Genomic DNA, 18,675 nt, shown 5'->3' on the forward strand with positions numbered 1-18,675 from the left:
TCCTCTATGCAGAATAATGGGCCCCACATAGTGCTCCATGCAGAATAATGGGCCCCACATAGTCCTCCATACAGAATAATGCCCCACATAGTCCTCCACACAGAATAATGGGCCCCACAAAGTCCTCCAAACAGAATAATGGGCCCCACAAAGTCCTACACACAGAATAATGGGCACCAGATAGTCCTCCATACAGAATAATGGGTCCCACAAAGTCATCCATACAGAATAACGTGCCCCAGATAGCCCTCCATACAGAATAATGGGCCCCACATAGTCCGGCACACAGTATAATGGGCACCACATAGTACTCCATACAGTAAAATGGGCACCACATAGTCCTCCATACAAAATAATGGGCCCCACATAGTCCTCCATACAGAATAATGGACCCCACATATTCCACCATACAGAATAATAGGCCCCACATAGTCCTCCATACAGAATAATGGCCCCACATAGTCCTCCATACAATATAATGGCCCCACATAGTCCTCCATAAGGAATAATGGCCCCACATAGTGCTCCATACAGAATAATGGCCCCACACAGTCCTCCACACAGTATAATGGCCCCACATAGTCCTCCATACAGGATAATTGACCCCACATAATCCTCCATACAGAATAATGGGCCTCACATAGTCCTCCATACAGAATAATGGGCCCCACATAGTCCTCCATAGAGATTAATGGGCCCCACATAGTCCTCCATACAGTATTATGGGCCCCACATAGTCCACTGTAGAGTATAAAGGGCCCCACATAGTCCTTCATAGAGAATAATAAGCCCCACATAGTCCTCCATACAGTATTATGGGCCCACATAGTCCTCCATAAAGTATTATGGGCCCCACAAAGTCCTCCATAGAGAATCATAGGCTCCACATAGTCCTCCATACAGTATAATGGGCCCCACATAGTCCTCCATACAGAATAATGGGCCCCATATAATCCTCCATACAGAATAATGGGCCCCACATATTCCACCATACAGAATAATAGGCCTAACATAGTCCTCCATACAGAATAATGGCCCCACATAGTCCTCCATACAATATAATGGCCCCACATAGTCCTCCATAAAGAATAATGGCCCCACATAGTCCTCCATACAGAATAGTCATTTCTCCATTATATTGCTGTATTATGTCTGTAGGATTAATATCCTCTAATACATTTTATTTCCTCATCATTTTATCGCTATTTTAGAAACAACTGAGCTGTTGGATCCTGACAGTGTAATCTTAGAGATCCCGGAGATCCAAGAACCTGCCGGTGTAAGTATTATAGAGGTAGATGTCTGTGTATCACCAGATCACGGGGTGTAAATGACCCGTCCAGTATTATCTCCCATATAACCAGGGGGCACCTCTATTATTAGAGGAGATGACACTATTGCATTAGATAATAGCGTTTATATTATAGGGAATCCGTCAGCAGGTTTCTGCTCACCTATCGGATCAGTGACATCAGCTGGGACATAATATAGGAGGAGACGTTTCTGCATCTGGAGATTTTCTCCAGCAGCTTCTAGATCTTAATATCATTTCTTCTTCTTCTTCTTTTCTAGGACTTGATGGAATCATTGATCCCGGCGAGAAAGCCGCGTATGAGCGACTACGAAACATCTAAGCTGATCAGCAGCGGATCTTTTGGGTGAGATTTCAGTTAGCATAAGCCACATTTCTCAGGGTTCCCTATGATAATTCTTCATCCTCTGTGCTTTGCCATTCAGTGTTATCATAGGGACATGATCTGAGGTGAAAGGTGATAACGTGACCTGGGTGAGGGTCCGGCAGACGTGGCATTGTGCAGACTTCCCATAGGTGATAATGTGACCTGGGTGAGGGTCTGGCAGACCTAGCATTGTGCACACCTTCCATAGGTGACAATGTGACCTGGGTGAGGGTGTGGAAGATGTGGCATTGTGCAGACCTCCCACAGGTGATAATGTGACCAGGGTGAGGGTCCGGCAGACGTGGCATTGTGCAGACCTCCCATAGGTGATAATGTGACCTGGGTGAGGGTCTGGCAGACGTGGCATTGTGCAGACTTTCCATAGATGGTCTATGTAGTATTATTTCATGTATTTCTAGATGTGGATTTCTAGTAATGGTCGGACTTCTGGTATTAAACATTAGTACAGAAGACCATATAATGACTTCTATAGAAGGACTGTTAATAAGGATTCACTATAAACCATGGTTTCTTCTTCTCTCCAGGTCTGTCCACTTAGTTCACCATAAAGACTCACAGAAGATCTTCGCTATGAAGAAAATTGCCAAGCGGGACCTGGATACTCCAAAACATGTGGAAGGGGCCTATCTGGAGAGGGACATCCTGACATTCGCTGACTGTCCCTTTGTGACCTCCATACTCTGCTCCTTCCCTACTAGATCTCACCTGTGTATGGTCATGGAGTATGTAGGAGGTAGGACATGTACATGTATTATATTCAGCCCATGTCTGCTGACATCTTATCACCGCTCATATCATTAGGACTTGTCCCCGTGGACGGTTACATCCCCGCAGAGCATTTACTATAGATATTATGGAAAGTCATTGATGTGTGTGATCTCCCTGTATGTCCGCACTGAGCACGTCAGTATCGCCAGCTGTAGACGAGATGAGACATCACTTTATTAGTGACATGGACGACATCTCACCATGACCTCAGACTAATATTCTGTGCTCTATACATTATATCTGTATATATTCTCTCCTGGCCCAATGTCTCCGCTCACTTCTCATGATCCATCGTGGTGATCTGCTGTATAAACCCCTCACCGCTCATATTTCCTTTCTTCTATAGGTGGAGACTGTGGGACCCTCCTAAGCACCAGGGGTCCTTTATCTGTCCCCTTGGCCCGCCTGTACTTTGCAGAAGCGATACTTGCTGTGGAATACCTGCACAGCTATGGTGTGTTGCATAGAGACCTGAAGCCAGAGAAGTAAGTGCCCCCTATAGTTTAATAAAGGGGGGAAAGTTATCATTTATTACCACACAGCCCGTGAGCCTAAAACCATCTTCTCTTTCACAGCCTCCTGATTACACCGGCTGGACACATTAAAGTCGCCGATTTTGGGATTTCAAAAGTTGGTGTCATGATACCAGAAACCAACACCCACAAGGAATCATTGGAGGACATCGCCAGAGAGTTCCAGGACCATGAGGTTGGCATCACTTACAGGAACTTAGATGGTTCTTTACAAATCTCATCACACTATTGTCTCTTCTCTACGTTCTTCATTTCTAGAGAACTTTTCAACTGATATTTTATCTTCTGTCATTGAGTTTTTATGTCGAGAACTTGTCATAATATTAATTTCATTGATTCTCATTTCTACCTTCTGTTGGTTTCCAGGACTGTGGCACCCCGCTTTACATGGCCCCAGAAATCATTCTGAAGAAAGGCTATGGAAGACCTGCCGACTGGTGGTCAATGGGAATCATCCTGCATGAGTTTCTGGTGGGATATGTACCATTTCATGGGGATTCCCTATCTGAGCTCTATAAAAATATTGTCACTGGTAAGTAGAATAATCCGATCATTGCTTTGACTGGTTACATGAATTTAGTTATTTCCTCTACTTTATCTTACAGTCCAAAACAGAGGTTTTATTTTCTGTAATTTTCTATATAACAGGAGACATAATTTGGGATTGGGATCGCTCTCCTCCCCCCGATGCTCAGGACCTTATTAATGACCTGCTCAGAACAAATCCTGCACAAAGACTTGGGACAGGTAACTGATATACTTTATTAGTATTAATATTCACTTTTTACAACGAGGACTCTTCGCTCCTGTCCATGAGGATCAGCACTTCTCTATCTGCTTGCCTATTTCTACTTCTCCATAATATAACTTTCAGTTTGTTTCCTTCGGTTTTGTCATTACTTAAGATTAAGATATACTGTTCAGATATGGAGCAGCCTCTAACAATGTCCGCATCACTTTTGTTTTTCTTTTTCCAGGAGGAGCATTTGAGATCAAGAGTTATCCATTCCTGAGTGACTTAGAATTTGAAAACCTTCTAAGTCAGAAGCCGGAGTACATTCCTCGGCTTGTTTCAGATGAGGACACCAGCTTATTTATCAGTAAGTAGAAGACGTCATCTAGACTAAGCGGCTGTTTGTCTCGTCTTCAATAATATGTGACAATCGGTTCCCATTAATAGTAGTGATAAATGGTGACTGTGTTATACTGACAACCGCTAATAACACTTCATTACCTATGTCTTGTAGATCACGCTGATACAAACAAGCCTATTGTCTCAGAGGAGGAGGACACAAGTGAGGATAATGAGAGCCTTTTCTTCCAAAATTTTACAACATCCTCTAAAAGGCTTTCTAAAGTAAGTGATCAATAAATCCAGAATACATAAAAAGACCTCTAAAAGTAAAAAATTGAATTTCATATCTTATTTTTGTCCTTTTTTAGCTCTGTACCACCGCTATCAAGTTTCCTCCAGAGTGTACCCCGGCATCCAGCAGAAACATCTCAGAAATGTGAGTAGATTATGGGGTCATTATTGGGAGCTCCAGGCTAATATATGTGCACAATACCAAATATAGGACATAAATACCATAATATTGAATGCAGCATCCACCGCCCCATGATCAGCGGTCATTGGCTATTGGCTTCAGAATCCGCTGGAGATAACAACCCATAATTGCTGCCGGTCAGGCATTGTTAGTTTTGCCCACACTGCAGGAGATATGTAGTATTACATGCCGGCCATTGTTGCTAGTTGTTTCCATAGAAGGTAGTTTTGAGCAGGAGACTTCCCCACTATGACTTTCATATGTCCTATTAAGCCTTATAGTTGGGGTTCTTCTAGTGAGACAATCCCATTTATACTGAATTTACTTGTGATTTACACGTTTTTCTTCTTCCTAACAGGCAGAAAGGATCTTTTCCTGAATCTGCTAGAGACGATGCTATAACCAGCTTGCCGTCCTCGTCCCCATTGTCAGGTATGTACATGTCTATAGCACAAACAATGTGAATGTTGTCATCAAGGGTGAAATATTTCCACATGGTTTTTCTTTAATGGGTCTCCTATGTTATCCATGTTTCAAGGAACCCAATTACTTTGCCCATGGGCCCATACTGTGTCTCCATTTCTGTAATTTTGTACAGTATTATCATGGATTCTGTGATACATTGTTGCATCCAGTAACCTCCGCCATCATAATGAGATATCGTCTCCTATAGTAGAATATCGCTCATTAGGGATGCACCATATGGCGGCACACAGGGCGTTCACTGCTCCATATTAGTGACACATCTAATGCCCCTCATATGAGGTCATGTCCGGTATATAGGACTTATTCTGCCCTATTGTGTAATACCAGATTGTCAGGACTATAGGGGACAGGACTAGAACAATCTATGTACTATATACAGGAGCGATACAATGCAGACCCCATAACAATATGTCTTTAGTGAGTTGTTGTTTTTTCTTCTTTCTGATCAGAATTTCCAGCTGACAACGAAAAATCAGAAAATGGGAAAAAGGGGAAAAAGAGACGAGGTAAGTGTGAGAGTCATCTCCATGTTGTGTGATGTCGTCAGTGAGAATAATTCATGTGGAGCAGATGTCATCTGTCGGAGATGGGATTGTCACATGTATGATGGCTGACGATGATCCCTGACCTCTGTGTGATGAGATTCCTCTGCGTCCGGCCACAGTGACCGCACAGTAGTATCATGTCATATGGAGTCCCATCACTTACATTATATTTCCTTCTCTTCTCATAGGTTCCATCTTCCGCCGGATCTTATCATCCTGCCGGCGTGGATTATCCAGGGCTGCTCGCGTATTTGCGTGTTGTCACCGTTCCCCTAGAGACATCTAAAAGACGGTAAACCTCCGCATCCAGCGCCCTGAAGTCCAGCAGATCCACCATCACTGCTGGAGCTGTACAGAAGGACCTTCACCATCTACCGGTGGCCTTCTGACTGTTACATCTCTGCCCGGACAATCTCAGTATCACCTCTGTCACCAGGCTCCGCGGTATTCATACTGCTCGCAGACGTGGCGGTTACTGATCACCTGGTATCTGACCCCGGCTGTCCTCCTGACTATGAGTTTGCCTACTGATTCTGTTCCTGGTTTTGTCCCTCCCTTCTATCCTAATATTAATAAAAAAAAAATACAATTATTATTACTGAGATCTTGGTTCATCCATCAAACTTTACTCTGCATTTTGTTAACTGATAAAAATAATTTATTGACACTTCTGCTTTTAAAAGGATATATAGAGTATGCTTATAATATATATACAGTATGGTGATTATATATACATGGTGACAAAGTCACTGGCAAAGTGCTGGAGGGGAGGTATGTTTCACTGAGGCTATTAGCTTCAGTGATTTGAAGCCCATAAGTTTTACACCAGCATACTATGTGTTGAGAGGGATTAATCGGCCATTTTAAGGGCTGGGTTTTTGTGAACGACCATAGAACGGGTTGGGAGGTCATTCACCATATCTCCACCCCAGGGTGGGGACTAGGATGTATATAGTCAGCCTTCTAAGGCATTCAGTGTTCAGTAGGGCTGTAGAGAGGAACTCCAGCGCTTTGTGTCCTGAGAAGGAAAAGCTGAACTAGTGGATGGTTGTTCTCCTGAGCGGGCAGATCCCCACAGCAACACGGCTGTATGTTATGTTTTGTTTTTCCTTAGGTCAGAAAGCACGTATTTATTTTTGCTAACTCCTCACTGGCTTATGCAGCATCTACAAATAAACCAGTGAGAGACTTAAGGAGACGGCGCTCCGGTGGCTACTTCTGTGTGCAACTGAGTGGGCCGATCTACCATAGTATATATAAGGCGGCATGCGTGTCTTTGTCTGAAGATTCGATAAACTGCGCATGCGTGATGCGCAGCCTGGCTCCAGAGAGAAGCAGGCATCCAGCCGTTACAGGTAAGAGGAGGTGTATGGCGCCGGAGATCGCGGGATGCGTAGACACTGAACGCATACCGCGATCTCCGGCGCCATACTTACATACTTACCTGACCGGGAGGAGCGTTGCTGCGGCGCCTCTCTTCGCTGGAGACCGGGGGCGGAGTGAAGGCGTCAGATCAACGCATGCGCATTGCGCTATCCGGCGTCATTTTACTGAAGACACATTTACAGTGTGTCTTCAGCAAAATGGCGCCGGACAGTGCGGTGCTCCAGCGCCGCACTCCTCCCCCGGCCTCTGGCAGAAGAGGACGCAGCAGCTCTGGAGTACAGAGAAGAAAGGTGAGTATAACTGTTTTTTTTTTTGTGTATGTGTGTACAGTGTGAAAGGGATGAGGGGGCCACACATAACAGGATTGTGGGGTGAGGGGACCATGCATATATCAGGACTGGGGGGTGAGGGGTACCATGCATATATCAGGACTGGGGGGTGAGGGGTACCACACATACCAGGATTGGGGGGTGAGGGGTACCACACATACCAGGATTGGGGGTGAGGCGCACCACACATACCAGGATTGGGGGTGAGGGGTAACACACATACCAAGATTGGGGGTGAGGGGTAACACACATACCAAGATTGGGGGTGAGGGGTACCACACATACCAGGATTGTGGGGTGAGGGGTACCACGCATACCAGGATTGGGGGGTGAGGGATAACACACATACCACGATTGGGGGTGAGGGGTACCATGCATACCAGCATTGGGCGGTGAGGGGTGCCACACATACCAGGATTGGGGGGTGAGGAGTGCCACACATACCAGGATTGGGCGGTGAGGGGTACCACGCATACCAGGATTTGGGGGGTGAGGGGTGCCACGCATACCAGGATTGCGGGGGTGAGGGGTGCCACGCATACCAGGATTGGGTGGTGAGGGGTAACACGCATACCAGGATTGGGGGGTGAGGGGACCATGCATACCGGGATTGGGGATGAGGGGTGCCACGCATACCGGGATTGGGGATGAGGGGTGCCACACAAACAAGGATTGAGGATGAGGGGTGCCACGCATGCCGGGATTGGGGATGAGGGATGCCACGCATGCCAGGATTGGGGATGAGGGGTGCCACGCATGCCGGGATTGGGGATGAGGGGTGCCACGCATGCCGGGATTGGGGATGAGGGGTGCCACACATTCCGGGATTGGGGATGAGGGGTGCCACGCATACCGGGATTGGGGATGAGGGATGGAGTGCCATGCATACCGGGATGAGAGATGGGGTACCATGCATACCAGGATGAGGGATACCATACACACCAGGATAGTGATGAGGGGTACCATACATACCAGGATAGGGATGAGGGGTACCATACATACCAGGATAGGGATGAGGGGTGCCACACATACCAGGATAGTGATGAGGGGTGCCACGTATACCAGGATTGGGGGTGAGGGGTGCCACGCATACCAGGATTGGGGGTGAGGGGTGCCACGCATACCAGGATTGGGGGTGAGGGGTACCACGCATACCAGGATTGGATGGTGGGGACAGGATGGGGGCAGCACAAATACAAGGAGGGGGGCAGCACATACCAGCATGGGAGACCATATACCAATAAAAATGCTCGCCACCCGGGCGTAGAACGGGTTCAATAGCTAGTAGTATATATATGCTGAATGCATATACCGTATTTTTCGGACTATAAGACGCACCGGACCATAAGACGTACCTAGGTTTTAGAGGAGGAAAATAGAAAAAAAATATAAGCAAAAAATGTGGTCATTATGCCCTGTTAAGGGGGAGGGGGTCTGCTGCTTACACTGTTATAGGGGTAATGTCCCCCAATTCTGTTAATATCCCCCATCCTGGTATATTTATATATACACTGCTCAAAAAAATAAAGGGAACACTGAAATAACACATCCTAGATCTGAATGAATGAAATATTCTCATTGAATACTGTGTTCTGTACAAAGCTGAATGTGCTGAAAACAAAATCACACAAAAATCATCAATGGAAATCACATTTATTAACCAATGGAGGCCTGGATTTGGAGTCACCCCCAAAATTAAAGTGGAAAAACACACTACAGGCTCATTCAACTTTGATGTAATGTCCTTAAAACAAGTCAAAATGAGTCTCAGTATTGTGTGTGGCCTCCACGTGCCTGTATGACCTCCCTACAATGCCTGGGCATGCTCCTGATGAGGTTGCGGATGGTCTCCTGTGGGATCTCCTCCCAGACCTGGACTAAAGCATCCGCCAACTCCTGGACAGTCTGTGGTGCAACGTGACGTTGGTGGATGGAGCGAGACATGATATCCCAGATGTGCTCAATCGGATTCAGGTCTGGGGTACGGGCGGGCCAGTCCATAACCTCAATGCCTTCATCTTGCAGGAACTGCTGACACACTCCAGCCACATGAGGTCTGGCATTGTCCTGCATTAGGAGGAACCCAGGGCCAACCGCACCAGCACATGGTCTCACAAGGGGTCTGAGGATCTCATCTCGGTACCTAATGGCAGTCAGGCTACCTCTGGCGAGCACGTGGAGGGCTGTGCGGCCCTCCAAAGAAATGCCACCCCACACCATTACTGACCCACTGCCAAACCGGTCATGCTGAAGGATGTTGCAGGCAGCAGATCGCTCTCCACGGCGTCTCCAGACTCTGTCACGTCTGTCACATGTGCTCAGTGTGAACCGGCTTTCATCTGTGAAGAGCACAGGGCGCCAGTGGCGACTTTGCCAATCCTGGTGTTCTGTGGCAAATGCAAAGCGTCCTGCACGGTGTTGGGCTGTGAGCACAACCCCCATCTGTGGACGTCGGGCCCTCATACCACCGTTATGGAGTGGGTTTCTAACCGTTTGTGCAGACACATCCACATTTGTGGTCAGCTGGAGGTCATTTTTCAGGGCTCTGGCAGTGCTCCTCCTGTTCCTCCTTGCACAAAGGCGGAGGTAGCGGTCCTGCTGCTGGGTTGTTGCCCTCCTACGGCCCCCTCCACGTCTCCTGGTGTACTGGCCTGTCTCCTGGTAGCGCCTCCAGCCTCTGGACACTACGCTGACAGACACAGCAAACCTTCTTTCCACAGCTCGCATTGATGTGCCATCCTGGAAGAGCTGCACTACTTGAGCAACTTCTGTGGGTTGTAGAGTCCATCTCAAGCTACCACTAGTGTGAAAGCACAACCAACATTCAAAAGTGACCAAAACATCAGCCAGAAAGCATTGGTACTGAGATGTGGTCTGTGGTCCCAACCTGCAGAACCACTCCTTTATTGAGAGTGTTTTGATAATTGCCAATAATTTCCATCTATTGTCTATTCCATTTGCACAGCAGCATGTGAAATTGATCGTCAATCAGTGTTGCTTCCTAAGTGGACAGTTTGATTTCACAGAAGTTTGATTTACTTGGAGTTATATTCTGTTGTTTAAGTGTTCCCTTTATTTTTTTGAGTAGTGTATATATATATATATATATATATATATATATATATATATATATATATATATATATATATACATACATACACTGTGGCTCTGGGTGTTGGGGGGAACGGCAGTGGCGGAGGAGAGGGGCACAGAAGGCAGCAGCCACCTGCTGCAGCCTTTACCTGAACGGGATTCGGGCATATGATCTGACGTGGCCATAGACTATAATGGTCCAGACAGAGTGAATGTGCCCTCTGTCGTGCATCAGGTGTGTACGCCTACTGGAGGCGCAGTCTACTAAGCCTATGGCCTCGTCAGTGCACACTACCGAATCCAGTTTTGTGGGGGAGTTCGGACCAAAGCCCCGACTGGTCAATGTGAAACTCCGTAAGGAAGAAAGATGAGATACATACCTGCATAGACAGAGTATGAGAGTGATGAATGGATGGATAGATGGGGGCATTTTTGTCAGGTTTACACAGTGGCTGTTGGGCAGGAAAGAAATCACTTTGTGCAAACGTTGTCCTTATAGTCATGAATCCTTTTTCAGACCCCACCGCTCCACAATTTTACCACGGCCACTGATTTTACCTCGGCTCCCAGGAGGCTTCAGCCGCGCTCAACAGATTCGTCAACTTTCACAGAAGTCCAGTAGATTCTGCCCTATTTCTGGAAACCTCCATATGGCAAATATGGATGAGACAGACGGATGATTAGATGGATGTCTGAGAAGAGGGCGCCCTGATAATGAGCATATATTACAAAGCCAGTACAAAAACAACAGGGGTCCTGGACCCTGGCCGTGTAGACTGATAACTGGTGTACTGCACTTACAGGGGGACATTAAGTCATAGGGGCCACACCAGGCAGGGACCCGATATTACAGGGTGGCAGGAGGGCGACTATTGCAAACAACATAATTAGAGCTATGGGCCCTTATGTGCAGAGTATTCAGGGGCCCCATTATGCAATGCAGGCGGGATACAGAGTCCCAGCAGAGCTCAACAATGACGGATACAATGTTTTATAATGGAATTGACCTAATAACAAGGCACCAGTGTAATGGTATCAGGGGCCCCGGCAGCCGCCTGTACTCAGCTCCTATATATCAGGTGTAAGGGCCACATAGTAATGGTATCAGGGGCCCCAGCAGCCGCCTGTACTCAGCTCCTATATATCAGGTGTAAGGGCCACATAGTAATGGTATCAGGGGCCCCAGCAGCCGCCTGTACTCAGCCCTTATATATCAGGTGTAAGGGCCACACAGTAATGGTATCAGGGGCCCCAGCAGCCGCCTGTACTCAGCCCTTATATATCAGGTGTAAGGGCCACATAGCAATGGTATCAGGGGCCCCAGCAGCCGCCTGTACTCAGCCCTTATATATCAGGTGTAAGGGCCACATAGCAATGGTATCAGGGGCCCCAGCAGCCGCCTGTACTCAGCCCTTATATATCAGGTGTAAGGGCCACATAGCAATGGTATCAGGGGCCCCAGCAGCCGCCTGTACTCAGCCCTTATATATCAGGTGTAAGGGCCACATAGTACTGGTATCAGGGCCCCCAGCAGCCGCCTGTGCTCAGCCCTTTTATATCAGGTGTAAGGGCCACATAGTAATGGTGTCAGGGGCCCCAGCAGCCGCCTGTACTCAGCCCTTATATATCAGGGGTAAGGGCCACATAGTAATGGTATCAGGGGCCCCAGCAGCCGCCTGTACTCAGCTCCTATATATCAGGTGTAAGGGCCACATAGTAATGGTATCAAGGGCCCAGCAGCCGCCTGTACTCAGCCCTTATATATCAGGTGTAAGTGTGGCACCCCAGGGGTCTGGTTTCCACAGTAATAGCAATATTATGTCTGAGAGCAGGTGGGAGGTCTCTTGGTCAGGAATCCTGTGCATGCCACACCTCCTGCCCAGTCCTGGGAGGGGAAGAACTTCCCCTATATAAAACTGGGGCTGAGGCAGGGTTAGTTAGTTAAGAAGAGGAGCAGCTATAGGAAAGAAAGATCAGGAGCTCAGTGGGAGCAGTGCTACAAGGAATCAGGGGCTGGCAGCTGAAGAGCTCGCCCTGATTGAAGAGTTACCACCGGACCCGGAGTCCGAGGCTGTTGGGACTAATCCTTACCCAGCAGCAGAAACCGACCGGCAGGGGATTTCAGGTCCTCTGGCCAAGAAACCCGAAGGCACGGTCACACGCGTGGGACCAGCACCGCCGTCGTGGAGCGGAAGCCACTAGAAGGCCCCGAGTCACCGGCCATACGGGTGAGCACCACACGGTACACTCAGGGACGTGGGCTACTTTTACCCGCCTCTAGCAAGGTAGCCAGAAGAGTACAATTAGTTGGGGAGGCCTACAACTCCACCTGGCCAGGGGAAATCCCATCTGCTCAAAGACTGACCAGGCCCCGATCGCTAGCCAGTACTCCGGGAGGGTCTATCTTTATCACCAGTAAAGACCCTGAACTACACCGCATCATCTCTGAGTGGTTCCTGCTACCCCCATCATCCACGTCGGCTGCCCTGAGGCCATACCCCTCCCGTTGGGGGTTATACCATCTACGCTGCACAATCGTACCACCGGCCTCAGCGGTCTGCCCTGCAGTGGCGGCATCATAGCCTCATTCAACGGGTGGCGTAGTCGAACACCGTACCATCTACTGCTAAACTCTGCCACACAGTTTGACTGCCTGGGCACGGACCGGGTCACCGCCACGAGACTACTACCCCCAACAGGCCCGGCTCCGGGTAGTCCCCGCGTGCGCAACGCTACACCAAGTAGGCCCAGGGGCGCGTCATAAGGGCCACATAGTAATGGAATCAGGGGCCCCAGCAGCCGCCTGTACTCAGCCCCTATATATCAGGGGTAAGGGCCACATAGTAATGGTATCAGGGGCCCCAGCAGCCGTCTGTACTCAGCTCCTATATATCAGGGGTAAGGGCCACATAGTAATGGTATCAAGGGCCCAGAAGCCGCCTGTACTCAGCTCCTATATATCAGGTGTAAGGGCCACATAGTAATGGTATCAGGGGCCCCAGCAGCCGCCTGTACTCAGCTCCTATATATCAGGTGTAAGGGCCACATAGTAATGGTATCAGGGGCCCCGGCAGCTGCCTGTACTCAGCTCCTATACAGTGGTGGCCAAAAGTATTGGCACCCCTGCAATTCTGTCAGATAATACTCAGTTTCTTCCTGAAAATGATTGCAATCACAAATTCTTTGGTCTTATTATCTTCATTTAATTTGTCTTCACTGAAAAAACACAAAAAGAATTGTCCTAAAGCCAAATTGGATACAATTGGCAATAACTAAATCACACTTGCAGCCAGTTAACATGGATTATGTTATGATCTGCAACATAAACTAAGGAAAGAAAGGGAAAAGCTGTCCCTACAGTAAGACTAAGCTGAATCCCTACGATGTAGCGGGCAGCCTGTTCCTTGTGAACAGACCCGCCTTCGTTCTCGGCTAGTCTGAACAGAGACCTATAGAATAAAGGGAGGGGTCCCTAAAAGAACTAAGGACTGGGACAAAAAATGGACACCTCCTAACAGAAGTTGTTGCAGAGCAAAAATACAAACTGAACAAAAAGTACTAGAGGTCCAGAGGACCAAGCAAACTAGACAGAGATAGGCACCGAAGCACCTGGCTAGAGAGACAGGCAAAAAACACTGAAGTCCAGCAAAGCCAGAAGGGCGGAGCTGGAATATATAGGCAGCTAGTCACGTGACCGCAAAACACAAGATAGCAAAAACTAACAGGAGGGTTCTAACAGAGTAAAGTTGACTCAGCCTCTGTCCTGTGTCCTTGTGTGTACCACATTGAGCATGGAGAAAAGAAAGAAGACAAAAGAGCTGTCTGAGGACTTGAGAAACCAAATTGTGAGGAAGCATGAGCAATCTCAAGGCTACAAGTCCATCCCCAAAGACCTGAATGTTCCTGTGTCTTCCGTGCGCAGTGTCATCAAGAAGTTTAAAGCCCATGGCACTGTGGCTAACCTATCTAGATGTGGACGGAAAAGAAAAATTGACAAGAGATTTCAACGCAAGATTGTGCGGATGGTGGATAAAGAACCTCGACTAACATCCAAACAAGTTCAAGCTGCCCTGCAGTCCGAGGGTACAACAGTGTCAACCCGTACTATCCGTCGGCGTCTGAATGAAAAGGGACTGTATGGTAGGATACCCAGGAAGACCCCACTTCTTACCCCGAGACATAAAAAAGCCAGGCTGGAGTTTGCCAAAACTTACCTGAGAAAGCCTAAAACGTTTTGGAAGAATGTTCTCTGGTCAGATGAGACAAAAGTAGAGGTTTTTGGGAAAAAGCATCAACATAGAGTGTACAGGAAAAAAAAGAGGCATTCAAAGAAAAGAACATGGTCCCTACAGTCAAACATGGCGGAAGTTCCCTGATGTTTTGGGGTTGCTTTGCTGCCTCTGGCACTGGACTGCTTGACCGTATGCATGGCATTATGAAGTCTGAAGACTACCAACAAAGTTTGCAGCATAATGTAGGGCCCAGTGTGAGAAAGCTGGGTCTCCCTCATAGGTCATGAGTCTTCCAGCAGGACAATGACCCAAAACACACTTCCAAAAGCACTATAAAATGGTTTGAGAGAAAGCACTGGAGACTTCTAAGGTGGCCAGCAATGAGTCCAGACCTGAATCCCATGGAACATCTGTGCAGAGATCTCAAAATGGCAGTTTGGAGAAGGCACCCTTCAAATATCAGGGACCTGGAGCAGTTTGCCAAAGAAGAATGGTCTACAATTCCAGCAGAGCATTGTAAGAAACTCATTGATGGTTACCGGAAGCGGTTGTTCGCAGTTATTTTGGCTAAAGGTTGTGCAGCCAAGTATTAGGCTGAAGGTGCCAATACTTTTGTCTGGCCCATTTTTGGAGTTTTGTGTGAAATGATCATTGATTTGATTTTTGTTTCATTCTCTTGTGTTTTTTCTTTGCAAGAAAATTAAATGAAGATAATAATACCAAAGAATTTGTGATTGCAATCATTTTCAGGAAGAAACTGAGTATTATCTGACAGAATTGCAGGGGTGCCAATACTTTTGGCCACCACTGTATATCAGGTGTAAGGGCCACATAGTAATGGTATCAGGGGCCCCAGCAGCCACCTGTACTCAGCTACTATATATGGCCACGGCCGAAAGTGTTGGCAATCTTAAAATTGTTCCAGAAAATGAAGTATTTCTCCCAGAAAATTATTGCAATTACACATGTTTTGTTATACACATGTTTAATATTCTTTGTGTGTATTGGAACAAAAGAAAAAAACAAACAAAAGGAAAAAAGGCAAATTGGACATCATTTCATACAAAACCCCAAAAATGGGCCGGACAAAATTGATAGCACCTTTCCAAAATTGTGGGTGAACAACTTTGTTTCAAGCATGTGATGCTCATTCAAACTAACCTGTGGCAAGTAACAGGTGTGGGCAATATGAAAATCACACCTGAAACCAGATAAAAAGTGGAGAAGTTGACTCAATCTTTGCATTGTGTCTGTGTGTGCCACACTAAGCATGGAGTACAGAAAGAGAAGAGAACTGTCTGAGTACTTGAGAACCAAAATTGTTGAAAAATATTACCAACGGATTTTGGGTCGCAATGTAGTGCCCAGTGTCAGAAAGCTGGGTTTGCGTCCTAGGTCATGGTTCTTCCAGGAGAATGACCCCAAACATACTTCAAGAAGCCCGCAGAAATGGATGGAAACATAGCGCTGGAGAGGTATGAAGTAGCAGCAACTATGAGAGACATGGAGCAGTTTACAAAAGAAGAGTGGTCAAAATTCCAGCTGAGAGGTGTAAGAAGCTTGTTGATGGTTATAGGAAGCGATTGATTGCAGTTATTTTATTCCAAAGGGTGAGCAACCAAATATTAAAGTTGAGGGTGCCAACAATTTTGTTCAGACCATTTTTGGGGCTGTGTGTGAAATTATGTCCAATTTGCCTTTTTTTCTGCTTTTTTGTGTTGTTGCAATACACACAAAGAAAATAAAGTGTGTATAGCAAAACATGTGTAACAGCAATAATTGGGAGAAATACTTCATTTTCTGAAACAATTTCAAGGGAGTGAACACTTTCGGCCATAACTGTATGTGTAATATATACATACATACACACACATACAGTTGAAACCAGAAGTTTCCATACACTATATAAAAAGACACATCTGCATGTTTTTCTCAATATCTGACATGAAATCAGAATAAACCTTTCCCGTTTTAGGTCAATTAGGATTACCATAATTTTTAAAATTTGCCAAATGCCAGAATAATGAGAGAGAGAGAATGTTTAAGTCATTTTTATTACTTACTGCAAAGTCAAAAGTTTACACACACTAAGATTACTATGCCTTTAAACAATTCTGGACTGCCCATATGATGATGTAATGTGTTTGGAAGCTTCTAATAGTTTTTTTTTCTGTAGTATCATGGGAAAGTCTAAAGAAATTAGCGAAGATATCAGGAAGAGAATTGTGGACTTGCACAAGTCTGGCTCATCCTTAGATACAATTTCAAGATACCTGACGGTGCCTCGGTCATCTGTACAAACAATTATACGCAAGTACAAACAAGATGGGAATGTACTGCCATCTTATCGCTCAGGAAGGAGACGGGTTCTGTGTCCCAGAGATGAACGTGCTTTGGTCCGACACGTGCATATCAACCCAAGGACAAAAGCAAGAGACCTTGTGAAGATGATGGCGGAAGCAGGTAAGATTGTGTCAATAACCACAGTGAAACGAGTACTGTATCAACATGGGCTGAAAGGCCACTCTGCCAGGAAGAAGCCATTACTCCAAAAGAAACATAAAAAAGCCAAATTAATGTTTGCAAATGCACACAGGAACAAAGACCTTAATTTTTGGAGACATGTCTGTGGTCTGATGAAACTAAAATTGAACTTTTTTGGCATAATGACCATCGCTACGTTTGGAGGAAAAAGGGAGAAGCTTGGAAGCCTAAGAACACCATCCCAACTGTGAAACATGGGGGTGGCAGCATCATGATCTGGGGTTGATTTGCTGCAGGAGGGACTGGTTCACTTCACAAAATAGATGACACCATGAGAAAAAAAGATTATGTGGCAATACTGAAGCAACATCTCAAGACATCAGCCAGGAAGTTAAAGCTTGGGCGGAAATGGGTATTCCAAATGGACAATGACCCGAAGCATATTGACAAAATGGGAACAAAGTGGCTTAAGAATAACAAAGTCAATGTTTCGGCGTGGCTATCACAAAGCTCTGATTGCAATCCTATTGAAAATTTATGGGCACTCTTGCTGCGAGCAAGGCGACCTACAAACCTGGATCTGTTACCCCAGTTTTGCCAGGAGGAATGGGTCCAAATTCCGACCAACTATTGTGAGAAGTTTGTGGAAGGATATCCCAAAAGTTTGACCCAAGTCATTCAGTTTAAGGGTGATGGTACCAAATACTAATGAAATGTATGTAAACTTTTGACTTTATATATATCAAAAATTGATTCTGCTATAACCAGAACCCTGGTAGGATAAACAAAAACATGAACACTTCAAATAATATTAACAATATAATTTTATTAGAACATAAAATAACAATAATTAAAATACCAGGGGCCTCAAATGTGAGGGACAAACAAATGCTGTACCCTATATCTGCGCAGCAAGAGTAATAACCATATATTACCCCATTACTGAAATAATGTGACTACACAAATGCACTACAAAAGATTTCAATCTGAATAACCGCTCATGTGGCAAAAATAGAAAGAAAGAAATGCATATGCTATTATAACGGTCACTAGACTATCACTGATGAGTTTGAGATACGCCTATAAAATGTAAAGCGGCAGTGCATATGATGATATAGAGTCGACTGTCCAGCAAAAAAGTGCAAAGTGCTTAGATAAAGATAACGTATTGTTTCCAGCCTCAAAGAAACTAATGCATATAGCGGTTAATAATGTTAGTATATCTATCAGGGGAGACTGGGTACATAAAAGAGGCTGGGTACGGTCCCATAGAATAACTATAGTGTAATAGTGGCACTGTCCACAAATAGACAAAACAGCTCAACACATCATGAGAAAGAAATACCTGGTTAGAATGGCAGCTTCTAGGCAGGGTAATCACGCGTCCCTCCACCCCGACGCGCGTTTCATCAACACTTCCTCAGGGGTCGTGCCAGGGAGGGGAACGCCAGATGTTATATAGGGAGCCTAATCCAATCATGAACCGAGCCGGAGAGAAAAAGTGTGTCACCTGACTTTCCGGTATGTGTTCTGGCTGGTATACGGCGTGAGACATTCTGTGTCCGCCCCAAT

This window comes from Phyllobates terribilis, unplaced genomic scaffold (genome assembly GCF_046119375.1).
Source record: "Phyllobates terribilis strain yellow unplaced genomic scaffold, ASM4611937v1 Scaffold_19__1_contigs__length_20705806, whole genome shotgun sequence".
In the NCBI taxonomy this organism is placed as follows: domain Eukaryota; kingdom Metazoa; phylum Chordata; class Amphibia; order Anura; family Dendrobatidae; genus Phyllobates; species Phyllobates terribilis.